Raw genomic sequence first — 7,091 nt, forward strand, 5'->3', positions numbered from 1 at the left:
CACATGGCAGTCACACCCCCTCTCTAACACAAACGGGCCATCGCGGTCTGCACCAGCACATCCTGTCCTCTCTGGAAGTGTGTCTCCTGTCCCACGTCCTTTACCTCCTTCCTCACCTTCTTCACACGTCCTGCGGTCTGCCATCATCGCTGGGTCGGCTCCGCTCACTGTGCAGGGAGGAAGACCTCGGAGACTGCTTCCTCCTACTCGTCACCCTTGTTTGGGCAGTCTGACCCTCTCCCCCGGGCCCTGGGAGTCAGAGTCCTGATCCAGGACCAGTTTGTCCAGAATGTGGAGATGAGGTGTAAGCAGTTCATCGGGTTTGTGTCCCCGATTTTTGTGTAGAACAATTACAACAGGCCTAACCATTTGTGTAGTTTTTAATGGAATTATACCGCCATTTGGAAATTGTACTAATATAGCTGTGTTTCTGTAATTTTTACCCTCATTTCATTGCTTCCATCAGCTAGCGAACAACTAGCTAACTGCTTCGCCAGCCGAGTCTGTCATGAGTACTTTCAATCCCCAGGGAACACAGTGAAATGTTTGTATGATACCAAACTTGATCTAAAATCTATGATTTTTTATGATTGGTATGATACCAAAATCTAGCCAAACATGAATGGAAAATGTGAAAATATAACGAATGCTGCACAAAAACCCTCTGACCCCCCTGACCAGGCCTGTGTGAGAATAACTTAGGTGTGGTCCTAATATTCTGATGAGCATGCTTGACTGGCAGCCTTCAGTGTGAGACTCCCAGCATGCTGCACTTCTCAGCGGTGTGGGCGTAGAGAGTTGGGATTCTCACCTACGATCCTACTCGTGCTAGTTTTGAGAATAGAGAGACACAAATATCACAGTTTTCGCCAGATTAGCTTTGGCGAGTGAGTCAATGTAACCATTCAAGTGGGAAAGGGTAGTTCTGACTAAAGGCGTTCGCAACGTCAGCCTTGGGAATGGTGTGGGTCAATCTTTAATCTTTAATCTTCATCCCAAGATCCATCAGGAGGTGAGACATTCTGGAGACGTACATGTGAACACTGTCACCAGCTACTCCATCTTTGTACATACATATAGTACATGTATGTTGTATTATGTATATATGTATGTATCTGTTTTATGTGAGTGTGTTCTAGGAGGTTTACATTGGCCACAGCTCTCGGCATATGGGCTTCTGATCTACTGCCCTATATTTCTCCCCTTCTCTCCATCTCTCACTCCCCCGCTTTCCCTTCTCCCCTCCCTCTCTCCCCCTCTGACTCCCTCTCTTCCCCTCTGTCTCTTTCTATCCCTCTCTCTCCTAATCCTTCTCTCTCCCACTCTCCCTCCCTCTCCCCTTCCTCACTCTTTCCCTCATTTTCTTTCTCGCTCAGTCCCTCCCCCCTTTTTTCCCCTCTAGCCTTCATTTTGTCGTCCGTCTCCACACCCATCCTGCCATCTGTATCTTTTTCTTCTCTCTTCTTCCCTGACCCTCTATCTCTGTGTGACCTTCGACCCTTCACTTCCTGAATACCTCACCCCTACATCTCACTGTATTCCTCTCCTCTCTGATCCCATCTATTCCACCAACAGTAACATTAGGTGTTTGTGAGTCACACTGTGTGTGTGTGTGTGTGTGTGTGTGTGTGTGTGTGTGTGTGTGTGTGTGTGTGTGTGTGTGTGTGTGTGTGTGTGTTCCTTCAGCAGTTTTCTCCACTTCATAGAACCTTGCTGTGTGAAGCCCGGATGAAAAAACAATTCCACACATTAATGTTAAAACTCTGAAGTTCTGTTGCAGAGTCAACATGGCTTCTACACTGACATGATAGAATATAACAACACCGAGGCACCACAGAACGCTCCTGCTGTAGTGTGGGAAATGATTCCTATGTCTTCCTGTCATGTGATCAGCCATGTGATCAGTCTCCAGCCAATAAAAATGGGGCAGGCGGGTGAAATAAATGAAGCACAATTGCATCATGTAGAACCGAATCCAGGAAGCATGTGCAAGATTTGCGAGTAGTGTCATCAGTGGGTCGGCTAGCGGAGAGGACGGCGGCGTTTGGAGAACATCACGCACGCGTCCTGCTCTGGTGTTTAGCCTGCGTGATCTCTGCACTCTGCTCCATCGCTCTGTTGAAACTACAGTGCAGGTGTTCGTTTGGGAAAAAACAAACTCCCTTCTGTTCGGCTAAGCTTGGTAAGATGCGCATAATATGTGTTACAATGCTAATGTAATACTTAGCACCTGTGCGCACGCACACACACACACACACACACACACACACACACACACACACACACACACACACACACACACACCATGGTTATATAAGATGGCTAATTTGTGTTAGTAGACATCCAGCTCTTTGTCCGTGGGCAGTTGGTAATCACAGGCTTGTTTTTGGCTGGACATTTCTGGATGGTCCACCTCTCTTGTCCTACTGGCCAGTTTGGAGCATGAAGCTCACACCGGCTCCACACACACTTCCGCGCCCCCACCATGGCCGCCGTAGAGCTGGCCATCCACAGCCGTAGGTGGAGCTTGTGGTGCTAGGGACGAGAAAGTGGTCCCGGTGTTGCCTCTTCAATTCGTGTTCTCTCTTTTCAGCGACACTGAAAAGACATCAGCGCTGAGGCTGAACGGATCACGAGATTTTGTGGCCACGTTTGTCAAGCCTGTCGTACTAATAGAAGGCTTAAGCACCGTGGATTAAAATATATTTGTACTACAAGTGTTTAATATTTACTTTCATTTTAAAATGTTTCATTTCAAATTGTGCCAAGGTTATTCTCTCAGAACCATGTCACATAATATAAGTGTTTTCAGAACGTTTTCTGATTCTGTTATTTGGATCATAATTCGGAACATAATAGCTTTCATTTTAACGGCTAAAACAAGCAGAATTATTTTTGAATCATGTAGCAACAACCACTGGTAGAGAGAACAGTGATATTTTTAGAATAAACCTTTAAAAAGTGGGGGGACCAAACTCGACCGTTTCAGAAAGTGGTAGGGACATGTCCCCACCATCATTGTCGTCCTCAGTGTCCTATGACACCCAGGTAATATACAGTCTGTAGTATTCCAGTTATTCCAGTTAGTATTCCGTTACAGTGTTGAGTATACAGCTGGATTGTAAGAAGTCATTGTGGTTTGTAGTAAGTGACTAACTCAGTGCTGTGAGACAAGGTCTTTTGCATGGATTTCAAGGTCAGCAACTAAAGGGCTCTGTCCCCTCTCTCTCTGTCCCCCTCTCTCTTTCTCTCTCTATCCTGCTCTCTCAATCCCTCTTTCTGTTTGCTTTCTCTTAGTCTCTCTCTTTCTGTCTCCCTCTCTCTCTCCATCCTGCCCTCTCAATCCCTTTCTGTCCCTCTCTCTCTGTCTCTCTCTCTCTCTCTCTGTCTCCCTCTCTCTCTGTGGTACCATCTGTCTTCATGAAAAACACATACGAACACCACACCACACACACCTCTCTAACTTACACACCAGAGCACTGTGGGGTTGTGTGTCTATCAGCCACTAACCGTGCTCTGAGCTGTGTGTGTGCAAGCAAGCGTCTGTGTGCGCATGCATGTGTGCATTTTAGTCTTTTAATACATGTTTGCTTAGGTGTATTTTTTAACATTTTTTCTGAATTTTATGAGGAAAAAATGTCAGCTAGTTGGATCCCTCTCGGTTTTTATGTCTATAGATCTGGCTGGTCATGTGACATCTCTTCACGAGCCATATGACACCTCTGAATCAGTCGCATGTTTAAGCTAAATTTACATACATGACGCATTCCTCACACACACGTGCACACACCCACACACAAGCACGCACACACACACACACACACACACACAGATCCTCCTTTGGCCTGCACATGCTGTCCCCTCCCCCATGTTTTCCCCGTACATACACTGTCACCACACGAGTGCCGGTTGAAGTTGGGTTTTTTCCCCCCAGCTGTTTTCACAAGAGCTACAGCATCTCAGCAGCTTTGAGGCTCCCTGGTGAACTGTGAACTGAAATGGTGAACAGCCCTGGTGAACTGTGTAGCTGCAGGTCTTTTTGTGTCTTCTACACTAGCAGTGTAAACTCAGTTCTCCTGGTCTGTGTGCGTAGGAATGATACACCACTCTTCATATCACAAGGTTTGCCATCGAATGTAAGAGCACCTTTACCGTATGTGAAGTGATAAGTACTCGAAAGTTCACATGAACTTTAAGACAAGCCACGAGAGGGACCATGTTGCTGCAGGATTTATACAGTAGTTATACAGTATGTCTGAAATTGACTCCAGCCATTTCCAGCCAAAACTGTAGAGCTGTTGAGGGCCTTCCACCTGAGCAGTGACAGATCTTATCTGAATTTACCTTTATTTTTGGAATTCTGTCCTACTTCATGGTCTCACCTTCCGAAAGGATTTGATATACCAGCAACCGTAACCTTGGGTCCTTGGACTGGATGGAGAGCGCGCCATCTGCTGGTTGGAAGGTGAAGTTCTTTTGTATTTCAGGACCACGGACAGTTCCTGGCTGGAAGAGTTCCCAGGTTCTTCGGTGGCCTCTTGTTTCTCTTCTCAAGTATCTGCTTGTGCTCCTCATCATAACTGTGCTGGTTGTTTTTTGCACCGAGCATAATAAGAGAAACCGCTTGGCTGGTCTCAGATCAGCAGACAGGCGGTGTGTCCTCAGCTGTATCACTGTTCTCCCCCTGCTCAAGGTTTCCTTACGTGTGGTGTCAGATCCTGTGTTTCAAACGTTCAGGTCTGTGGCCATGTGCTCCAGCGTCCGCTCATGTTTAATATCTCACCCTGCAGTAGGTGCTTGTCTTGCTGTTCAGCACCCCGAGTGTATGCTTGAAATATGACCTGGCTCTTCCCGCTGTCGACTCACCCTCCCTCTGCTCTTGTTCTTTTGCAGCCGGTGTTGCTGTCGGCGGGCCACACGCCTCTGTACACTTCTGCTGTCTCCACACTGGTAAGAGTGCCGAGGTGCTACTGCCCCCTGCTGGTGCGGGGAAGGTGGTGCAACATGAAAACGCTGACGCTTGCGTGCACTTGGTGGTGTGTGTGTGTGTGTGTGTGTGAGTGTGTGTGTGTGTGTGTGTGTGTGTGTGTGTGTGTGTGTGTGTGTGTGTGTGTGTGTGTGTGTGTGTGTGTGTGCATGGGCGATGCTTTTCATTACAACATTGAGGTTGTTTTTTGCCATGAGAGATGAACAGATTTTGTGTACACCACAAAATGTAGCCATGTCTGTACACTTCAGTTTGCAGCGCACTGTGAGGATTTGATAGTAAATATAGAGAGATCCAATTTACTCCATTACAGAATAGTCATTTCAACCATATACAGTGTGTGACTGTACACAGTGAAATGAATCAACATTCCTTCAGAACCAGGTGTTAAATTAGACTAAACATTAGGACTACACAGAACTATGTACATAAGACAGTGGGACTACACAGGACTGTACATAACACAGTGGGACTACACAGGACTGTACATAACACAGTGGGACTACACAGGACTGTACATAACACAGTGGGACTACACAGAACTATGTACATAAGACAGTGGGACTACACAGGACTGTACATAACACAGTGGGACTACACAGGACTGTACATAACACAGTGGGACTACACAGGACTATATACATAACACAGTAGGACTACACAGGACTATGTACATAACACAGTGGGACTACACAGGAGTATGTACATAACACAGTAGGACTACACAGGACTATATACATAACACAGTAGGACTACACAGGACTATGTACATAAGACAGTGGAACTACACAGGACTATATACATAACACAGTGGGACTACACAGGACTATGTACATAACACAGTGGGACTACACAGGACTATATACATAACACAGTGGGACTACACAGGACTATGTACATAACACAGTGGGACTACACAGGACTATATACATAACACAGTAGGACTACACAGGACTATGTACATAACACAGTGGGACTACACAGGAGTATGTACATAACACAGTAGGACTACACAGGACTATATACATAACACAGTGGGACTACACAGGACTATGTACATAACACAGTAGGACTACACAGGACTATGTACATAACACAGTGAGACTACACAGGACTATATACATAACACAGTGGGACTACACAGGACTATATACATAACACAGTGGGACTACACAGGACTATGTACATAACACAGTGGGACTACACAGGACTATATACATAACACAGTAGGACTACACAGGACTATATACATAACACAGTAGGACTACACAGGACTATGTACATAAGACAGTGGAACTACACAGGACTATATACATAACACAGTGGGACTACACAGGACTATGTACATAACACAGTGGGACTACACAGGACTATATACATAACACAGTGGGACTACACAGGACTATGTACATAACACAGTGGGACTACACAGGACTATATACATAACACAGTAGGACTACACAGGACTATGTACATAACACAGTGGGACTACACAGGAGTATGTACATAACACAGTAGGACTACACAGGACTATATACATAACACAGTGGGACTACACAGGACTATGTACATAACACAGTAGGACTACACAGGACTATGTACATAACACAGTGAGACTACACAGGACTATATACATAACACAGTGGGACTACACAGGACTATGTACATAACACAGTGGGACTACACAGGACTATATACATAACACAGTAGGACTACACAGGACTATGTACATAACACAGTGGGACTACACAGGAGTATGTATACAAGACAGTGGGACTACACAGGGCTATGTACATAAGACAGTAGGACTAAATACATAAAGTTCATAAGTACAAACCGGTTTCAGCTGGATAACTGCCACACCAAGCACTTTACAGCTGTTCAGATTTAATAGCATTTCTGCTGTCGTCATTGTTGTGTTTATTGTGTAAAATGGCGGTGGTGACACAGCACTCTCCTGTGCCCTCTGTCCTCTTCACCAGGTCGCACGTTCACACTCATCATACATCATCATTTAGTTTGGAAACGTACTTACGTTTCCCAAGATGCTTTGCATACCTCTTGAATCACTGTTTCTGCTAGAGTTAGGTTAGATCCATCAACA

Source organism: Brachyhypopomus gauderio, chromosome 7, assembly GCF_052324685.1.
Source record: "Brachyhypopomus gauderio isolate BG-103 chromosome 7, BGAUD_0.2, whole genome shotgun sequence".
Taxonomy (NCBI): domain Eukaryota; kingdom Metazoa; phylum Chordata; class Actinopteri; order Gymnotiformes; family Hypopomidae; genus Brachyhypopomus; species Brachyhypopomus gauderio.